Here is a 21,045-nt window from a genome sequence, read left to right as displayed (position 1 = left end):
TAAAAAGCAAATAACAATAGCAAGTCTGATCATGTTACTCCCTACCCCTTCCCTAACATACATCTTAAAACTCTTTGATGGCTTCCCATTGTACCTAACAAAAAGTCCAAAAGTTTTAATACGGCCAACAAGGCTTAGCACGATCTGGCCTATGTCTCCCTCTTTGAATTAATTTTGTCTGCTTTTCTCTTTCTGCCTTTTGCTCAAGTGACTGGCCTTCTTTTAGTTCTTTGAAAAAACATCATTTCTTATGCTGCCTTCGCACTATCATTCAAATTGTTCCCACCACCTGGACTATTGTTCCAATCGTTTCCTTTCACCTCCACAACACAGCCCCCTGACCCCACTGCCTTTGCCTAGCTACTTTCTATTCCTGCTTCATTTCTTAGGTCAAATGTCTCTTCTTCAAGAAAGTCTTTTCTGACTTCACAGACCCAGCTGGTCCCTCCCGTTATCCCCTGTTGTCATACCCTGTGCTTTACTTTCACGTATCTTACCATCATTTGAAATTTATATTTAGCTGTGTTATTGCCCTCACCTCACCAGACAGAAAGCTCCATGAGAGTCAAGACTGTGTGATTTCAGTCACAGACTTGGCCCATAGAAGGGGCTTATGAACTTGCTGTTGAATTAATACTGTTCTTGAAAAACTAAAGGAGCTTACGTCTCCAAATGCTTAAGATTGGCCATAAAAAAACAGGCAAATGTTGAAGAAGACTGGGCCATAATACGGGCAGGATGCAGCCATTATGGAAACCTTCCACATGCTTGCAGGACAAATGCCCTATGAGAAAGGGGCCTAGAGCTAAAAGTACCCTAGGTAAGAAAGTACCTTGTTGTTGTTAGCTGCCATCAAGTCAGCCCTGACTGTAATGACCCCATGCGCAATAGAATGAAACACTGCCCAGTCTTCCACCATCCCCATGGTGGACTGTGGCTTGGACCATTTTGATCCACAGGATTTTCATTGGCTGAATTTCAGAAGTAGATTGCCAGGCCTTTCTTCCTAGTTTGTCTTAGTTTGGAGACTCTGCTGCAACCTGTTCAGCATCATCACAACACACAAGCCTCCACTAATAAACAGGTGGTGGCTGTGCATGAGGTACATTGGCTGCAAACCTGGGTCTCTTGCATGGAAGATGAGAATTCTATCACTGAAACACACTGCCCCCTAAGATAGTACCTTAAAAACCTCAAAAACCTTTAATTACTATTCTAAAATCTCAACAACTCTTAATGCACAAAAATAACACTAATGGTTAGGAGTGAGCTCCATTAACCCACCGTTCTTTTCCATCTCAAATCTATCTGCCTTCACACCCATCCTTACCAACTTTCCTCCAACCCCAGAGGATGGAGTGCCCCCTCTTGTTTAAGGCTCCTAATCCACTTCCCTCAACTTCTCTCCCAATGACTGTCCTTTCCTTCTGTCTTCAACCTTTTCCTCTCACTTAAGTTTCTCTTCCCCTCAGGCTATCAACAAATTCAAGTCTCCTCCACCCAAAATGTACAATTCACCCTTGACCCTGCCTCCTTTTGACCCTCCTTGTTGAAAGAGTAGTTCACATTCATTGTCTCTACTTCCTCATCCTCCCTTCTTTCTTCAGTGTTCTGTCTTCTGCTTTTTGGAAATATTTCTGCCGAGTTCACCAATGAGCTCCATATTTAAAAATTTTAAGGAACAATTTTCATTGTCTCACTGGGCTATGCTGCTGCATCTGGCCATGTTGGTGACACTGGGCTGGTTGAAGCTCTTTCTTCCTTTGGCTCCAGTGGCCACATTCTCTCTGTTCTGCTGCTACCAGAAGAGTCTCAGTCTCCCAAGGCACAGGTTCTCAGCTTACCTTCAAACTTGCGCTTGGGGTTTGATGCTTGCTTTTCTTCTCTCTTCCACTGCTACCACCTATATGTTAATAATTTCCAAATTGCTATCTCTTCAAAAGTTTTGACTTCTGGCTCTCCTTCTGAATATCTCAGAGGTATTGAAAATTAGCATAGCCCAAACAGAACTACTCACCTTCTTCCTCATCTAATTCTCCCTCAATTTTCCTCACCTCAAGTTCTTACAGCCACAGCACATAGCACCATACCTGAGACAAAATTCCCATTTAATATGTGTTGTTCACTCAAACAGAACTGGGGGAGGAGAGTAATTTAGGGTGCAAAATTTAATGCAAATATACAGAAACCTAGTATATGTTGAGTGTTGACTGTGTGCCAGGCACTGTACAGGTAATTTTCATGGATGATGTATTAGTTTCCTAGGGCTGCCATAACAAAGTATGACAAAATGGGTGGCTTATAAGAACAGAAACATATTATCTCACAGTTCTGGTATCCGAGGGTCCAAGATCAGGGTGTTAACTGTGTTGATTCCTTCTGGGAGAATCTGTTCCAGGCCTTTCCCCAGCTTCTGGTATCTCCAGGCATTCCTTGGCTTGCATCTGCAGCAGCATCACATGGTGTCCTTCCTCTGTCTCCCCGTATCTTTTTTAGGACACCACAATGATGGGATTAAGAATCGCCGTAGTAGCCTGAGACCAGAAGAACTAGATGGTGCCCGGCTACCACCAATGACCGCCCCGACAGGGAACACAACAGGAAGTCTCTGTTGGAACAGGAGAAAAGTGGGGTGCAGAACTCAAATTCTAGTGAAAAGACCAGACTTAATGGTCTGACTGAGACTGGAGGAACCCCAGAGAGCACGGCCCCCAGACTGTCTGTCAACCCAGCACTAAAACCATTCCCGAGGCCAACTCTTCAGACAGATAAGACTGGACTATGGGACATAAAATGATACTTGTGAAGTGTGTCCTTCTTAGTGCAAGTAGATACATGAGACTAAATGGGCAGCTCCTGTCCAGAGGTGAGATGAGAAGGCAGAGAGGGTCAGGATCTGGTTGAATGGACATGGGAAATCAGGGGTGGAAAGGAGGAATGTGCTGTCACAGTATAGGGAGCACAGTTAGGGTCACATAACAATGTATGTATAAATTTTTGTATGAGAGACTCACTTGAATTGTAAACTTTCACTTAAAGTACAATAAAATAAAAATCTTTTGAAAAAGAAAGAACTAGTGAAGAATAAAATTATGATCTGTGGTAAGCTTTAATAACTCACTCAGCGAATAACCAAAAAAAAAACAAAAAACAAAACAGAGTTTCCGTACTCCAGCATGACTTCACGTGAACTGATAAGGACCCCATTTCCAAACCAGGTCACATTCACAGGTACGTGGGCTAGGACCCAACAAGTCTTTTCTGGGGACGCAATTCAATCCATAACAGATGATCTCAGTTAATCTTCACAGCTCCATGTTGAAGGCATAATTGCCTCTATTTTATATATGAAGAAGCCAATGCTCAGAGAAGTTAAGGTACAAGTCAAAGTTATCCAGCCAATAAGTGGCAGAGCAGAATTTCAGTCCAGCTCTTTCTGCCTTAAACATTCTGATCTGTCCACTCTGTTCTGCTGTTGTTGTTTGCTGCTGTGGAGTCAGCCCCAAATCATGGTGATCCCATGCACAACAGAATAAAATGCTGCCTGGTCCCCACGATGTTTGCAGATCGGACTGTTGTGATCCATAGGGTTTTTACTAGCTGATTTTTGGAAGTAAATTGCCAGGCCTTTCTTCCTAGTCTGTCTTAGTCTGGAAGTTCTGCCGAAACCTGTTCAGCATCATAGCAACATGCAAACCTCCACTGACAGATGAGTGGTAGCTGTGCACGGGCCATGAATCAAACACGGGTCTCCCACACGAAAGAGAATTCTATCACTGAACCACCACTGCTCCGTCTACTCTGCTCTAAAAAAAAAACCAAACCTGTTGCTGTCGAGTCGATTCCAACTCATAGAGACCCTATAGGACAGAATAGAACTGCTCCATAGGGTTTCCAAGAAGCAGCTGGTGGATTCAAACTGTGGACCTTTTGTTTAGCAGCTGAATGCTTAACCACCACACCACCAGGGCTCCCACTCTACTCTACTGTCTCCTAATAATAAACTGAAACCTTGGACCCCACTCTCTGCTTGGTACCCGTGGTTCTTTCCTTCACTGCACTTCCCACATGGTCCCAAGACACCCATCTCTTTGTGAGTTTGGAAGAGCAACAGCATTTTCGTCTTATTTGGTCTCAAGGATAAGCATGTGAGCTGGAAAGCAGAAATTTCCTCTTAAAAGGTCAAGGTTGGAAGGCTTCCTGACCTGCCTGCACAGCCGACAGGAAGGTTTCAGTGCAAATGAGCCAGAGAACATTGTTCACTACAGTTTTATTCTGCACATCGGTTCATCCTACAAGTTGGATACATTAATGAGAGAGCGAGACAGACAGACGGCCCCAGACATTCGAGAACTGAAAAGGGAAAAAGCAAAGACTGAACAATGTTTCTATTTAAAGAATCCCATTCAGGACTTTCTATCTTTTTCAAATTAGAATTAAGTGTTTCTAAGCTGAAAATACTCAGCAATTTTTTTTTTTTTCCAAAAATGCTTGCTACAGTACATCAACAGGGAACTGTCAGAAATTCAAGCCAGATTCAGAAGAGGATATGGAACCAGGGATATCACTGCTAATGTCAGATGGACCTGGGCTGAAAGCAGAGAATTCCAGAAAGATGTTTACCTACATTTTTTGACTATGCAAAAGCATTCACTGAGTGGATCATAACAAATTACGGATAACATTGAGAAGAATGAGAATTCCAGAACACTTAATTGTGCTCATGAGAAACTGTACATAGATCAAGAGGAAGTCATTCGAACAGAACAAGGGGATACCGTGCGGTTTAAAATCAGAAAAGGTGTCTGTCAGGGTTGTATCCTTTCACAATACTTATTCAATCTGTATGCTCAGAAAATATTCCAAGAAGGTGGACTCTATGAAGAAGAATGTGGCATCAGAATTGGAGGAAAACTCATTAACAACCTGTGTTAGCGAAGATGACACAACCTGGCTTGCTGAAAGCCAAGAAGACTTGAAGCACTTACTGATGAAGATCAAATACTACAGCCTTACACCTCAACATAAAGAAAACAAAAATCTTCAAAACTGAACCAATAAACAATATCATGATAAACAGAGAAAATATTGAAGTTGTCAAGGATTTCATTTTATTTGGATCCACAGTCAACTCCCATGGAAGTAGCAGTCAAGAAATCAAATGATGTATTGCACTGGACAAATCTGCTGCAAAAGATCTCCTTAAAGTGTTAAAAAGCAAAGAGATCATTTAGAGGGCTAAGGTGCACCTGACCCAAGCTATGGTGTTTTCAATCGCCTCATAATGCATGTGAAAGCTGGACAATGAATAGGGAAGACAAAAGAAGAATCAATACTTTTGAATTATAGTGTTGGTGAAGAATATTGACTACATCATGGACTGCCAGAAGAATCAACAAATCTGTCTTGGAAGAACTACAGCCAGAATACTCCTTATGGTGAGACTTCATTTCACTTTGGACGTGTTATCAGGAGGGACCAGTCCCTGGTGAAGGACATCGTACTTGGTAAAGTAGAGGGTCAGAGGAAAATAAGAAGACCCACAATGAGATGGATTGACATAGTGACTGCAACAATGGGCTCAAATATAGCAATGACTGTGAGGATGGCACAGGACTGGGCAGTCTTTTGTTCTATTGTACATAGGGTCTTGATGAGTCAGAACTGACTCAACGTTACCTAACAACAATAAAAAAAAATTTGGAAATTATCGAGCTGAGAGCCAAAGGTCAAGATGAAAGTTGTATTACATGCTTATTTCAAGAGCCTTTGCATCCTCGAGAAAGAGTTTTTTTTTCTATATGTCTTTAGGTGTATTACTTGTTAAATGCAAACCAAGTCTACACACTCACACTTTTTTTTCTCACTTGACAACGTGAATTAAAAACTTTCTTATGTGAGATACATCTTAGCATCACCCTCCTTTCCAAATAGAATTGTTCCAAGAGGAAAATATACTAAATAGTCACACCATTTTTCTGGCATGGGCCTTACCGCATGGATGGTACATTCTACTGAAGAACAGAAATCAAAAATAAGAAAACAAATAAAAATTGTAAATGCAATGAACCAAAACAAAAAGACTGAGATAGAAAGATGATTACTCTAAAAGAGGTGAGATTTTTCTATTCATGGATTATTTCAACTTGGTGGAAAATGATCAGTTGCTGTTTAATATCAAGCTTGAATCCCCAGTTTTCCACGGTCAAATCTCATTCTAAATTCCTGTTAATTTTGGAAAGCAAACCCACGCCCTTCTGAGCTCAGGGGCCCTGCACGCTTGATGATCTTCAGCTTTCTTAAATCTTCAACCTCTTCTCTACTGGAGCCTTCTTGTCAGCAGTTAAACTTGCATAATTCTGTTTTATCTTAAAAACAAAAGCAAGCAAACAATCACAACCTATGTTGATCTTGAGTTATCTTCCCCTTTTCCTCTTCTTTTTAACCTAACATCAAACTGTGTTCACTTGGTCTCTTTTTTCACCTCCCTTTCCCTTTTCAACCTGCTGAAACAGTTCTCACGAAGGCCATCAAACACTTCCTTACCCCCATGTCTCCAAACCCTTACAACGTTGTCCACCGGGACACTTTTGATAATATTTCTTTTGATATTTGACCTTCCTGATCATTCCTTTTCTTTCGAAACTCTCTACCCTGTACTTCCTGTCATATCATGATCTCCCTCCCCCCACCACACACACTTGTCTCTTCTCTTTCTCAGTCATCCTACTGAGGATTCTCTTTCTCTTCCTGAGTCTTAAAAACTAATGTCCACTAAGATTCTTTCCTAGGTCTCCTTCTCTTCTCATGCTTCTCTTCTGAAGTCACCTGCATGACTTCAAAACAAAAACAAACAAATAAAGCCAGCTAGTTGCCATTGAGTCAATTCCAACTCATGGTGACCTCATGTGTCAGACTAGAACTGTGCTCCATAGAATTTTCAATTGCTGATTTTTTGGAAGTAGATTGTCAAGCCTTTCTTCTGAGGTACCTCTGGGTGGACTCCAGCTTTTGGTTAGCAGCCGAGCTTGGTAATGTTTGTACCACCCAGGGACTCCCATGGCTTCAGATACCATATAAATGTTGATATCTCGCCAGCCTTCATCTCTGGATTTTGCTCTTAAGGCAGACTTGAACTGAAGTCAGCTGTCTAGTTCAGGGTTTCTTATCCTCAGAAGTATTAAACTTTTGGACCAGATAATTCTTTGTTGTGGGAGCTGCCCTGTGCATTGTAGGATGTTTAGCAGCATCCCTGGCCTCTACCAACTAGATGCCAATAGCAGCCCCTTCTTCAGTTGGGACAACCAATAAGGTCCCCAGACATTGTCTGGGGAACAAAGTCATCCCTAGTTGAGAACCACTGTACTAGCTGTAAAATGTTTCTGAAAATGGATCACGGTCTCAAAATTTTGAAAGCCACTGCATCACAGGAGGAGTTTTTATATTCTGTTGTGCCCCTTCACCACCTTGACTCGTCACTCTGTATCCCTCTCATTTCTTATCTCTACAAGTGGCTTCCTCCACTTCCAGCCTTTCCTCTCCTTTAAGCTCATACACCATCTCCTCCTCCCAATTCATTCTCTCTCCCTCGTATCCCTTTCCCTGTCTCTCTCCACTCAAACAAATCAAGACTAAATTAACTCTCTGAACCTTGTTGTTGTTGTTAGCTTCCATCAAGTTAGCTCCTGACTTACGGTAACCCCATGTACAATAGAGCAAAACACTGCTTGATCCTGTGCCATCCCCACAATCAGTTGTGGATCAGACCATTGTGATCATTGGCTGATTTTCAGAAGTAGATTGCCTGGCCTTTCTTCCTAGTCTGTCTTAGTCTGGAAATTCCATTGAAACTGTTCAGCATCATAGCAACATGCAAGCCTCCACTGATAGATGGGTGGTCACTGTGCATGAGGTGCATTGTCAGGACTAGAACTCGGGTCACCTACATGAAGGCAAAAATTCTACCATTGAACCACCAGTGCTCTTCTCTGAATAAAAAACCCAGTTGCCATTGAGTTGATTCAACTTATGGCAATCACGTGTGTGTTGGAGTAGAACCATGCTCCATTGGGTTTCAACTGCTGATTTTTCAGAAGTAGATTACCAGGCCTTTCTTTTGAGGTGCCTTTGGGTGGATTTGAACCTCCAACCTTTTGGTTAACAGCTGAGGCATTAACTGTTTGCACCACCCAGGGACTCCTCTCTGAACAGCATTTTGGACATCTGTGGATCATTATCTTTGTAGAAGAGGCCCCGTGGGAGAAAACAAGACCATCTTGCTTAGGCATTGTGCACCACGCATGCTGTTTTAATGAATGCCAGACAGGTGTGTGTTTCTGGACTCAGGGCTTTTTTTTACCCAAACTGTCTTTTCTTTCTTTATGTGTCCTGTACATATATGCAGAAACAAGAGGTTGAAGAAAGAATCATCATCTGCTGGCAAAGATCTTTGGAGGACAAGGAGTGAGTGCAGCAATCCAGGAGACATTTTAAAATGTATGCTAGACAAAAGAACACGAGTGGCACTAGCAGTGGTGGGGAGCAGGGATGACCTAACAGGTCATTTCCAGCCCGAATTTCTCTGCTTCCCCCTGATCTGTGATGCCTCTCTGCTCCCTGCTGTGTGCATCTGCTGTCTGTCTCACACTCACACCCCCTCCCTCTGCAGAGGACAGTACAGACTTCGGGTCTCCCTCACGAGGCTGTCATAGTCCCCTGCCGTGTGCATCCACCATGCCTTCCTCTCTCCTCTCCTGCTGTTCATGTGTCCACCATCACTTTCTCTTTCAGCAAGTCCTTATCTTGGCTCCTTTTAAATAAGCTAGATCGTCTCCTTTTTTTCACTGTCTCAATGCTCACTCTCAGCTTTCATGTTCCCCTTCCTTCCTGCCCACAGTCTGTCATCAGAATTTTCTCCTTCTTTCTCCCTGGTTTTTTCCTCATTCTTTCTTCATGCCCCATAAACACACACAAGCATACGCACCCAAATACTTCCTCATCCCAAATATTCTATAAACATGCTAGTGGAAAACAGACAGATGTGAATAGCTGTTCTTTTTCCAAGAGCTTTGTAAAAATGCAATTCAGTTCAAACTTGCTTGCCCTTTCTTTGCTTGCTGATGTGTCTCTAACAGAGCATGGATTTCTAAAGGGGATGCAGGTCATGTGTTCCCAGTCCTGGATGCTCAGTGTGGCCAATCAATATTTTAAAAAAAAAAGGAAAATCACCAGCAGTACAGGTGGTATAGGCATCTAAGACTCTCCAGCTAAACTCTTGTACATTTGTACATGCTGAGTTTCCCTCTCTTTGTCTCGCTGCTCCAACAAAAGTACCATTAAGCAGATTTCATTGCGTTTCTCTTGCTCATTTGCCTGTGGGAGAATGAAAAGTCTTTCAAATGGACCATACATGTCACCATTGTGGTTCTACAATGGACCCACCAGACAACAATAAAACCACGGTGCATTTGTATAGACTTTCAGAACATTCCCTTAGCAATCTGTAACAAGCCCAGAAGGAAGGAAAAGAAGGAAGAAAGAAAAACAAAACCAACCTTAAATGATTAACTACTACAAGCTGGGCACCCTCAAAAACCAAGCCAAACCGTTGGTGCTGAGATGATTCCAACTCATAGCAACCCCATATGACAGAGTAGAACTTCCCCATGGAGCTTCCTAGACTGTAATCTTTACAGAAGCAGACTGCCACATCTTTTCTCCCATGGAGTGGCTGTTGGATTCGAATCATCAAGGTCTCTGTTAACAGCTGAATGTTTAAACAGTGTGCCACCAGAGCTCCTTTAGGCTACCTTAGGGGTTTCTATATACATGATCTCGTTTTATCTTCATGGCAGTCTTATGAAGTTGTTATGATGATCCACACTCAGAAAAATGAGAAAATTGGAGCTCAGGGAGGTTGAATAATTTATCCAGCCAGTGCTTGGTGGCGCCGGAATTATTTAATCATTCATTCAACAACCATATATTAAGCCTCGACAGTGAGCCAGGCACTGTTGTAGGCTCTGAATCTGTCCAAGTCTGAATCCTATAGGATCTCCACGCCAAAGGGCTGCTTCTCTCCTGAGGTTATAACAAAGCAAAAAGTTGCTTACAAATAAACACAGCCTGCATTAGCAGCAATGACAAGAGGAAAGAAAACTAAGATCATCCCCATTAGCATCAAAAGAACCCAAACATGTAATAGCATGAAGAGAATAAAGAAATATGTACTATGGTTATCAAGAATTCTGTCAGAAATTCCTTTTTTAAATTTTCTGCTGTTTGTAGCAGGGAAAGCCTCCTTTATGAAAGAATAACTTTCTATATCCCTGTTGAATAAGCTCATTAGAGCAGAGACTCCTTACACCAATGACCCAGGCTCATAGGACAATGCAAAATCCATTGCTTGACATCCTCCTCTGGCCACGCAGCCCTTCCCTCACGTGGGAAGCCATCTTGGGCTGCACGTTTGCCCCCTCAAGGGCTACACATTATCTATAATAACTTTTTCTGTTAGAACACAAACAGCCTTTGTCTGTGCCTTTCACTTTCCAGTGTTTCCTTTCTTGCATGGAAAAAAAAGAAAAAAAAAAACTGAGATAGTTGTCTTCCTATTATGGGGAAGGAAATGTCCTTCAGCTGGGAAGAGAGGTGAGACAGTGTTCCATGCGAACTGCTTCAGAAGCCCAGAGGCCAGGCTCCTGTGTGACCTCCCACCAGTCCCCAGAAGCAAAAGCACTGCCAAAAAGCATCTACAGCACTTGAATCTTATAAAGAAGCTACTTAGAACTGCTAATACGGAGCAAGATAATGAAGGGAGGCCAGGAAGCACTCAGAAAAGTGATAATGGGGAAATTATGACATCTGTGGCCCCTCTCGGTCTCGAGTCAATAAAGCACACAGCCCAAATAACTTCCCCATCTGCCAAGAACTGTTAGAAACAGGGCTGGTCCCACTAATGGGAAAAGTCTGAAAGATAATGGATAAGAATCTGCGTTCCAGCCAAACTCAAGTCAACCTGCCATCATCTCCCCGTGCCCTAAATAGCATAAGCTCAGATGCAATCATGGCCACCATTCCACAGCCCCCTTGCCTCATATATTCACCTGTTTCTGTAGCCCTTCTACAGCCATCCCAGTGTGCAGTGTAGCATATATATTTTCCTCTCAGACTGAACTTAAAAGGCGAGGGTTGCTCTCTCTAAAACCACACTGCAAACGCTCATCTGAGCTTTCTGAGAGTCTAATGTTTATATCTCCCCTTTCTGACTTAGCCCAAGAATGTAGCGGTTTCTCTCTATTGTGAGAGGAGTTTCTTAGCACAGGATAAGCAAGTTAAACACAGATAACAGCAATATCGTCTTTGGAGACCACTGGAAGAAAGCCTTGTGCTCTACCAGCAATCTTATTTTTTCAGTTTCATGGAACTGAAATGAGCCCCCTTCCCTTTTTTTAAGAGCAAAATCCAATACAAAGACTTGGGATGGGGGGAGTGAATCAGCCCATCATTTTAGCATGAACATATGGAAGCTACTCTTTGTTAATACAGATCAAAACATGAATAGCACAGAGTGAGCAGTATCTACCATCATGACATTCCTTCAAATGCATCCTGGGAACAAGTTTGCTGCATTAATGAGAAGCAGGCTTGTTGTCATATAATTTCTAATGCAGTCATGTCTAAATATGTAACTAATCAGCTAGCACAGTCATAATATTTCTTCAACCACAATCTGAATTTTATTTTAATCAGCCACAGAAGAAGAGGTAATAATCCCACGTTAAGGTAATGCCCTTAAAACATAATTCAAATTTCAAATGGTTTTTTCCTACAAATCAACAGGAGGCGTCACTTGAAGAAAGAGATGAGCTTCAAAATACAAGTACGGTACACTTACTCTCAAATCCAATATAAAATGTAATTCTCCACAGAAACACAGCCCAGAAAGCTAATAAGGGGACATCTCGATCTGGGACTTGATTCCATTATACACATGCATGCACACACGCACACCTCCTTATTTACAAACTATTTTATCAAAGATGCTGGGATATGTTTTACAAAACCTAACCCAAAATCATGTGTGGAGAAAGAGTTTACTGAGCAGAACACATAAAAGTGGTAATAATATTAAAGTAGGAAAAGGATATACATACACACAACTCATACATATCTGTTAGGGTTTCATAGCCAAGAGAAAAGGGGAGAAGGCATAAGGAAGAGAGAGGAGGGGGATAAGACGGTACCGGGTGGTGTTTCATTCTGTTGTACATAGGTTCACTATCGGTCAGAAGCGACTTGATGACACCTAACAACATCAACAACAAGGTATAAAATGTCTAAATTGTCTGAATGACAGCAGTCATTTTATCCAAAGTGATTATCAGGAACAATTTCATAACTGATTCACATTTTACTGGTGCCCTCTCACCCTACGAAATGATTCTCAGATTTGTTGAGAGAAGTATTCCAGTGACAATAACCCTGCACATCCATGTACCTTTCCATTCCAGCTGGTATAAATAAAATAGTGATATCTGTGGTCCTTGAATGCTCGATCTCAGAGGTGGATAGAGGATGGACAACAGAAGGTGGACTGGAAGACTAGTCTTGCACAGCCTGATATGGAGGCCAACAGACTATGAGTCAGCATTAGAGATTCAGTAACTAGAAATGGTCTCACATTAGGAAACAAAAAAAAAAAAAAAATCCAATTACAGTGGGAGTGGGGGAATAAGAAAGGTGACTACGGAATAGCTATAAAGTGATAATTTCCTAAGAGAAAGAAACAATGACAAACTGTTAGTCTAACCGGATTTTAGCCAGGTCTGTACATAATTTAGGGAGACTAAATTAGGGCGGATCACTGATGCAAATTGATAGTCTGAGAGCTGGAGTCAGTCCACAGGCATGTTTTGTTTAGCATGTACAATTTATTGGGCTCACAATTGAACAGAATGACAGTTTAGGCTGAGCTCAACTGTGTGGTTCTTCAACTCTTGGCTGGGCTTTCTTCTGTGTCAGCAGTCATCTGCTGGTTGGGTATATGGATTTGCCAACCTTGTCTAGGCTCTGTTACATCTCTATCCCGGAACAACTGGTCTGACTCGACTATAGTCCACGTGGTCTCTCATCCTTCATCGGTCTAGCCCAGGCTTGTTCACGTGACAGTTGGACAGTGTTCCAAGAGAATAAAAGGAAGCACACAAGAACTGGCACACTGTCACTTCCGTTTCATTCTATTTTCAAAGTAACTCACAACCAGTCTGGGTTGAAAGAGTGGAGAAATCTATTTCACCTGTTGATGGAAGGAGCCACGAAGTCCCATTGCAAAGGGGAGTAAATGTAGGGAGGCATGATAAATTGCAGCCACTTTTGCAAACATTCTGCCACATCTGTAACGAAGTCTGCATTCCTACATGGTGAAAACCATCTGGATCTAAGTTATGGCTGCCCTCTCTAGAAGACTATGCTCATCATGGTACCTGGTGACTCTTATTATCTCCCTCTTGTTACAACCAGCCAGTCTTACATATTTACATTTCCTCCTTGTCCCCTGTTCTTTTCTGATTCTACTACTCTTAAATCCTTTCCAGTGTATTAAGGAATCCATCCTTTCCACGTATCCTTTCTCTCATTATTTTTCTTTCATAACATACAATATTTATTTGCATGATTATCTCTTTTGACTCCACTTATTCAAAAATTCTTTATAACTTCTGACATTGAATAACAACTGATACCATTTCTGGGGGACAAAGTTTCCCACAAAGATTCCTTTATGTATTTCAGAACATAACTGTATCGTTCCAAACCCAAAAAAGCATGGCTGATTAGTCCTACAATAGCACATACCTGTCCTCCGATAAGGAGCAGAAAGTCTAAGTGTATTTCAGAACACTTTTCAAAACCCTTGGACTAGAAATAGATATTATTCAGATCATAAATTTCCTAACCATCCTCCCCTTCTACTTCTGGCTGTTTCACCAGTAATTCCAGGCAATGGAAATCATTCCTGCTGTATCCATTGCCTGTCCATAGAATCACTTCCCCAATTAAATTTCTTTCTCCTATGCTTCTCTCTGTTTTTGCGATGCTGGAAGCTATGCCACCAGTATTTCAAATAGCAGCAGGGTCATCCATGGTAGGCAGGCTTCAGTGGGGCATACAAACTAAGACAGATTAGGAAGAAGGACCTGGTGATCTACTTCTAAAAACATTGACCAGTGAAAACCTTATGAATAGCAGCAGAACACTGTCTGACATACTGCAAGAAGATAAGCCCCTCAGGTTGGAAGTCACTCAAAATACAACTGTGGAAGAGCTGGCTTCTCAAAATAGAGTCAACCTTAATAACATGGATGGAGTAAAGCTTTCAGGACCTTCATTTGCTGATGTGGCATGACTCAAAATGAGAAGAAATAGCTGCAAACATGTATTAATAATCAGAACATGGAATGTAAGAAGTATGAAATAGGAAAATTGGAGGTCATCAAAAATGAAATGGAACGCATAAAGATCAATATCCTAGGCATTAGTGGGCTGAAATGGACAGATGTTGGCTATTTTGAATCAGACAATCATATGGCCAGCTATGCTGTGAATGACAAATTGAAGAGGAATGGCATTGCAGTCATCATCAAAAAGAACATTTCAAGATCTGTCCTGAAATATAACACTGTCAGTGATAGGATACTATCCATATGCCTAGAAAGAAGACAGAAACCCTGGTGGTGTAGTGGTTAAATGCTACAGCTGCTAACCAAAGGGTTGGCAGTTCAAATCCACCAGGCACTCCTTGGAAACTCTATGGGGCAGTTCTACTCTGTCCTATAGGTTCACTATGAATCAGAATTGACTCGACAGCAATGGATTTGGTTTTCTTTTCTTTTTTTTTTTAGAAGGAAGTCCAGTCAATACAAATATTATTCAAATTTACACACCAACCACTAAGGCCAAAGGTGAAGAAATTGAAGATTTTTACCAATTTCTGCAGTCTGAAATTGATCAAACATGCAATCAAGATGCATTGATAATAACTGGTGATTGGAATGCAAAAGTTGTAAACAAAGAAAGATCAGTAGTTGGAAAATATGACTTGGTGATAGAAAAAATACCAAAGATTGCGTGATAAATTTAGCAAGACCAATGACTTATTCATTGGAAATACCTTTCTTCAACAACATAAACAGTGAAGTTGAAGCTGAAGAAAATTAGAACAAGTCCATGAGAACCAAAGTACGACCTTGAGTCTATTCCACCTGAATTTGGAGACCGTCTCAAGAATAGATTTGACTCGTTGAACACTAATGACCAAAGATCAGACGAGTTGTGGCATGGCATAAAGGACATCATAGATGTAGAAAGGAAAAGGTCATCAAAAAGACAAGAATGAAAGAAAAGACTGAAATGGATGTCAGAAGAGACTCTGAAACTTGCTCTTGAATGTTGAGTAGCTAAAGCAAATGGAAGAAATGATGAAGTAAAAGAGCTGAACAAGAGATTTCAAAAGGTGGCTTGAGAAGACAAATTAAAGTATTATAATGAAACATGCAAAGACCTGGAATTAGAAAACCAAAAGGGAAGAACGTGCTTGGCATTTCTCAAGCTGAAAGAACTGAAGAAAAAAATTAAAGCCTCGAGTTGTCAATATTGAAGAATTCTATGGGCAAAATATTGAACAACGCAGGAAGCATGAGAAGAAGATGGAAGGAATACACAGAGTCACTGTACCAAAAAGAATTGGTCAATGTTCAGCCATTTCAGGAGGTAGCATATGATCAAGAACTGATGGTATTGAAGGAAGAAGTCCAAGCTGCACCGAAGGCACTTGCAAAAAACAAGGTTCCAGGAATTGATGGAATACTAATTGAGATGTTTCAACAAATGGATGCAACACTGGAAGCACTTACTCATCTATGCCAAGAAACTTGGACAACAGCTACCTGGCAAACCAGCCGGAAGAGATCCATATTGTACCCTTTCCGAAGAAAAGTGATCCAATAGAATGTGGAAATTATCAAACAATATCATTAATATCACAAGCAAGTAAAATTTTGCTGAAGATAATTACAAAAACGGTTGCAGTGGTATATCAATAGGGAACTGTCATTCTACCTAACTTCATAGTTTTTATGCCCCCATCGCCTCCTCTCTCCACTAACCCACCAGTAAACTACAAGTGTCTCTGTACCCTTTTAATGCCTGGGATAATGATTTTCACATTGTAGATGCCAAAGAACTTGACATGGACTAAATAAATATATGAGTTCAATCTTGGCTTTATAACAAAAAATATCTTCCTCCTTACATTAATTCATATGGCACTTTTATCTGTTTCAAAAAGCTTGCATATGTATTATCTCATTTTATTCCACCAGCAACCATGAAGCTTTGGTAAGAGGATTATGATCTTATTTTTGGATTTGAAAATGGAGCACCTGAGTAGTTAAATAATTTGTCTAAAGTCACCTAGATAATGATCGACTGGGCTAGGATTAGAATCCAAACCTCTTGGCTCTTAGTTCAGTTTCCTTTTTTCTCAAGGATGCAGTGGCAGTGCTTTCATTTTAAAATTAAATATAAACTACGTAGCATTTTGGGGAGGCAGCTCCCAAGAAGTCAAAGGTCATTAGAAGTCTACAGCACCTCAAATGTAGGAAATTCCTTGTGCTGGATGCTATAGGCGCTCAAAACAGCTGGCAATGTACATACTCAAAGATCGTCTCCGCATAGAGATTCCTACCAACAGTTAATCTCTAGTGGACTGGAAATAGAAAGTTGCTGATTCCAAGCCTGGTTTCTTTCTGGTTACCTTGCATGAATGTAATCATTTTTCAAAGCTAAAATAGTTAACAAAACTATAGAAGATTACATAGCTCTTTATCATCCTTTCATGTGAATGGAATCTCAGAACAATCCTGAGGGGTAGGTTATTGCCACTCCCGTTTGACAGATGAAGAAGTCAAGGCTCAATATGTGAAGCAACTTGGCCCAAAGTCACAGTTAGAGAACAGCACAGCTGAGACTTGAACCTAAGGGTCCCTGGAAATCCTGTGACACCTACGCACTGGCTATGGAACACTTTCTAATTTTCTCATCCATAAATATCTCAAGGTAATTCTAGAATATTCTGCAAAGTATGAATGCAAATCTTCTCTGGTCATTCTCCCCTCACTTTCCCTCTTGCAGTCACTGGTAGCTTGATGCCAACAGCTTACTCCCTTGCCTAAGCGGTGTGATAGTATCTACCCTTAGATAGTCAAGTGAAGCAGTTAGGAGCATGTCTTAGTAGTCAGGTGCATATGTCTAAATTGCGATCTGGCCTTCCACCCCTGTGTGATTTGAGGCAAGTTACACCATTATTCTCTATCTATAAACTATAAATACTTCCTGAAGTTGTTATGGGAATTAAGTGAGATAATTTGAGTAATCGTTTGGTAAGGTGCCTGCACATAGTAGGTTCTCAGTAGCGTTGGTAGTGACGATGATGATGATATTGTTGATGCATTTATAAGAATCTACTAAATTAGGAGTCTTAATACTAAAGAGTCTAGAAGAAAAGCATTTCTGTGAAAAATAATATCAATCAGTAGTCCCATTTGTCTGAGACTCAATAATTACAGAATTGATGTGTTAAGCATAAACTGATAGTTTGTTTTAGGTAGATTTGAGGATTAATGGTACAGGAATGTTTGTCGCTGCTTCATTTTTCCAGCATATGTACATTGGACACTGTGTTAGAAACTGAGATGCAAATGTGAATAAGACACAAACCCACCTTTAAAAAGCACGTTACATTTCAAATAACAAAAATATTTGGCATAAGGCAATAGATAACATTTCTTAAACACTCGTGTGCCAGGCACTGTTCCAAGAACTTTACGCATTTTAAACTGTTTAACTCACAGCAATCCCCTTGATAGGTCTATTATGACTCCCATTTTATAGAGGAGGAAACTGAGACAAATTAAGCAACTTGCTTGAGCTCATGCAGCTAATAAGTGGCAAAACTGTGTTCTAGGGTAAAATCATCACAAAGTTGAGTAAAGCAAAAAGAAAGGTTTTATTCGGCACATGTTCAAAGAGACAAAAATGGGAAATGGACAAGCATGCTGCCAGAGCCATTGGCTAAAAACTGTTAAGTCACCGTGATTCTACATTTTGAATCATCTTTCTTAACAATCATTGGTACAAGTTTCAGTAGCAATAGTCAAGAGGGTCTTCATTGGTCCAACAAATCTTACTATTCCCTAAATGCTAATAGAAAAAGATAGAGTGGAAAGTCTTTTGTGCTGTTTTATGATTAGTTTATGTGAAATGTTCCCTATAAGATGTTTTCCAAGATTGTCCTAGCTATTCTGTATATCTCAGGGCCCAGCTGATGTGTCCTTGTGAGTCCTTGTGAGTCCAGCTCCAGCTAGGTCACATTTTAGGACAAGGAATAGTGGCTCCAATATTATCTCCTAAATCAACTGTGACCCAAGCACAGGGCATCTTACTGTGAAATCAGAAAGCTCTAACTACTACTCTACACTATCTCTTGGTAGGGAGTCAATAAAAATATCTTTAAAGATACCAATTTTTGCAAAAAGAGAGATAAATGCTTAAGCAGAAGTGTTTCCAAGGTTGTATGTTGTAAGTCAGTAGGGATGGTCTCTCTCTCGGTCTGGAGGAGGGCAGGTTGATACCCTCACACTGATACGGGACACATGGCAAAGAAAGTTTCACAGGGCAGGCCTTAGTAATGTGCCAGGCGATCAATGAGGGAAAGAGTATTTCAGGAAGAAGTTACAGCATCTGCAAAAATTCAAAATTCCCATGGAAAAAATAAATCTAGGATTTCAACTTGAGAGGTCAGCAACATAACATGGGGTCAGATATTCCTCCACCAAAATGGGGTCAGGAATCTCCCATCAAAGGGGAGCCAGGTATCCCTCCATCTGGCTCGTTCACTCGAGCTTTGAAGACTCATGGAGCCCACTGTCCTACCGAGTGCCCCGAGCTCAAAGGGTATGAATATACTCTGAATGGATGAATACTGCTCCCTCTCTAACTGGGAAGGGACTAGAAACAACTGGGAACAGGATCCTGAAGTAAGATTGCATAGTAAAGGTAGACATTTGTGAAGATAGGTATGGGGAAGGAGTGGTAGGGAAAAAAAAATTACAGGACAGCCCCGTGATTCAAAGTGCTACTAGGATATGTTCTTTCCCAGGCACCTCTCCTGGCCCCAGAGTAGGCCAGATTGTTTTACTTCCCTCTTTTCCTCCAGTGCTTCTAATAATTGTCTGTTTTTGTTTTTTAATTTTTTATACTGAAGGACAGGGAAAACGAAAGAAAAGAAATGAAAAGAAAATCTCCGCTTCCTCCATCACACATTCCACCCCTACCTAAGCCATTTGTGCAGTGCCAGGTGGAGCCTTCATTTTTAATAGCAGAAGAGAAAAAACAAAGCTATTCAGTGGAGATGCTGATCATAAGTCTTTGCGCTCTCAACGGACTGCTGGAAGATACATCTACATTTCAAAGGAAAACTAGACTCAGACTCCTGGAGAGTATGTAGGAAGACCTGAGTTAAGAAATTTAGGATGGAGTGTGGATTACTGGGAGAAGGAGGGTTCAGCTTGCAGAAAAAAATGGGAAACGGGCAGTTGGCCCAAAAAAAACATTGGCTTGCCAGCCTCTGTGACTACCGTTACGGACCCGTAGTGATTAAGGAACCCCAAATGGAAAGAGCTTCTGACAATGCTGAATTTTACCTGAACCCTGTGATCCTGAAAAACATCAATAGTTAAAGAAATTCCCCCACTTCATGTTCCAGAAAACAGCTGACTGCAAATAACCACCCTTCCCATACAACTTAGATAAGTCTCACGGATGTTTACCTGTGACAACGCCAGATACAGATCTTCCAAATTCTCATTCATTGTCTCATAAATGATTAACTGAACTGCATGTCCTTGCTGATCAATCAGAAACAAAATGCTTATTAAAACCCTTTCAAGACCCTATTACTTTCTCCTTTTAAACTTTTTTTGATACTATATGTTTTCAGTAATGGAAGGCATGCTGAATCAAGGAGTCTTTCTGAATTTATGTTTTGAATTATGGACTTTGATACATAATTTGTGGGAAACATATGTCCCCAAAAAAGTAAAACTTCTCAAACATGCGCCCAAAGTCCATTTGGTTACATTGGTTTTCCAAATATGACACAAACACACACACACACACACACACACACACACACAAAAGCTACCAGGACTCCCTAACTGTCACACCAAAATAAATAAATAAATAACAAACCAGCTGCTGTGGAGTCTATAGGACTCATGGCAACCCTATAGGACAGAGTAAAACTGCCTCATATGGTTTCCAAGTAGCAGCTGGTGGATTCGAACTGCCTACCTTTGGTTAACAGCCATAGCTCTTAACCACTACACCACCAGGGCTCTAGCTATCACACAGGAAGCCATAAACATGCTTATAATGCTTATCTAGTTGTACAAAAGCAAAAAGAGACAAAAGTTTGACCCAATTACACCTCTGGATGCACAGCCTCATAACGAAGCCTCCTTCCTTAGTGAATATTCTCCAAAGAATGCTTCTTTTGTTTTTCACTGTTACACAAGCCCCCACCTGAGGGCAGCAAATTCTTTTAGTGGGAAAAGCACCCTCCCAAGAAACCTGAAAGTCCGAAAATGTGGGCAAATTCTGTCCCACGTGTCATGAAAGGATTAACCAAACTTTAGATAAGCTTTTCTCCTTCCCTCAAACTCCTGAACTTTGGCCCACCCGCATTCTGAGCCAACATACAACCTTCCTTAAAAGCTTCTCCCAGAGAGTAGGCTGGCCTCAGGGGAAAACAGTCTCTGATTTACCATCCCATCACATCACCCTTTCAGCCCACTTTCCCACTTCCTGTTTTTGCCTAACCTTATTCACTCTTGTCTCTATAAAAGAAAAACCCTTTCTACTTAACTCTTGAGACTCTTGCTGATCTTATGGTCAGACCATTCTCCCTATTGCAGTAGTTTTCCTCTC

This window comes from Trichechus manatus, unplaced genomic scaffold (assembly GCF_000243295.1).
Source record: "Trichechus manatus latirostris isolate Lorelei unplaced genomic scaffold, TriManLat1.0 scaffold00081, whole genome shotgun sequence".
Lineage (NCBI taxonomy): Eukaryota > Metazoa > Chordata > Mammalia > Sirenia > Trichechidae > Trichechus > Trichechus manatus.
Note: the sequence above shows the minus strand (reverse complement) of the source record.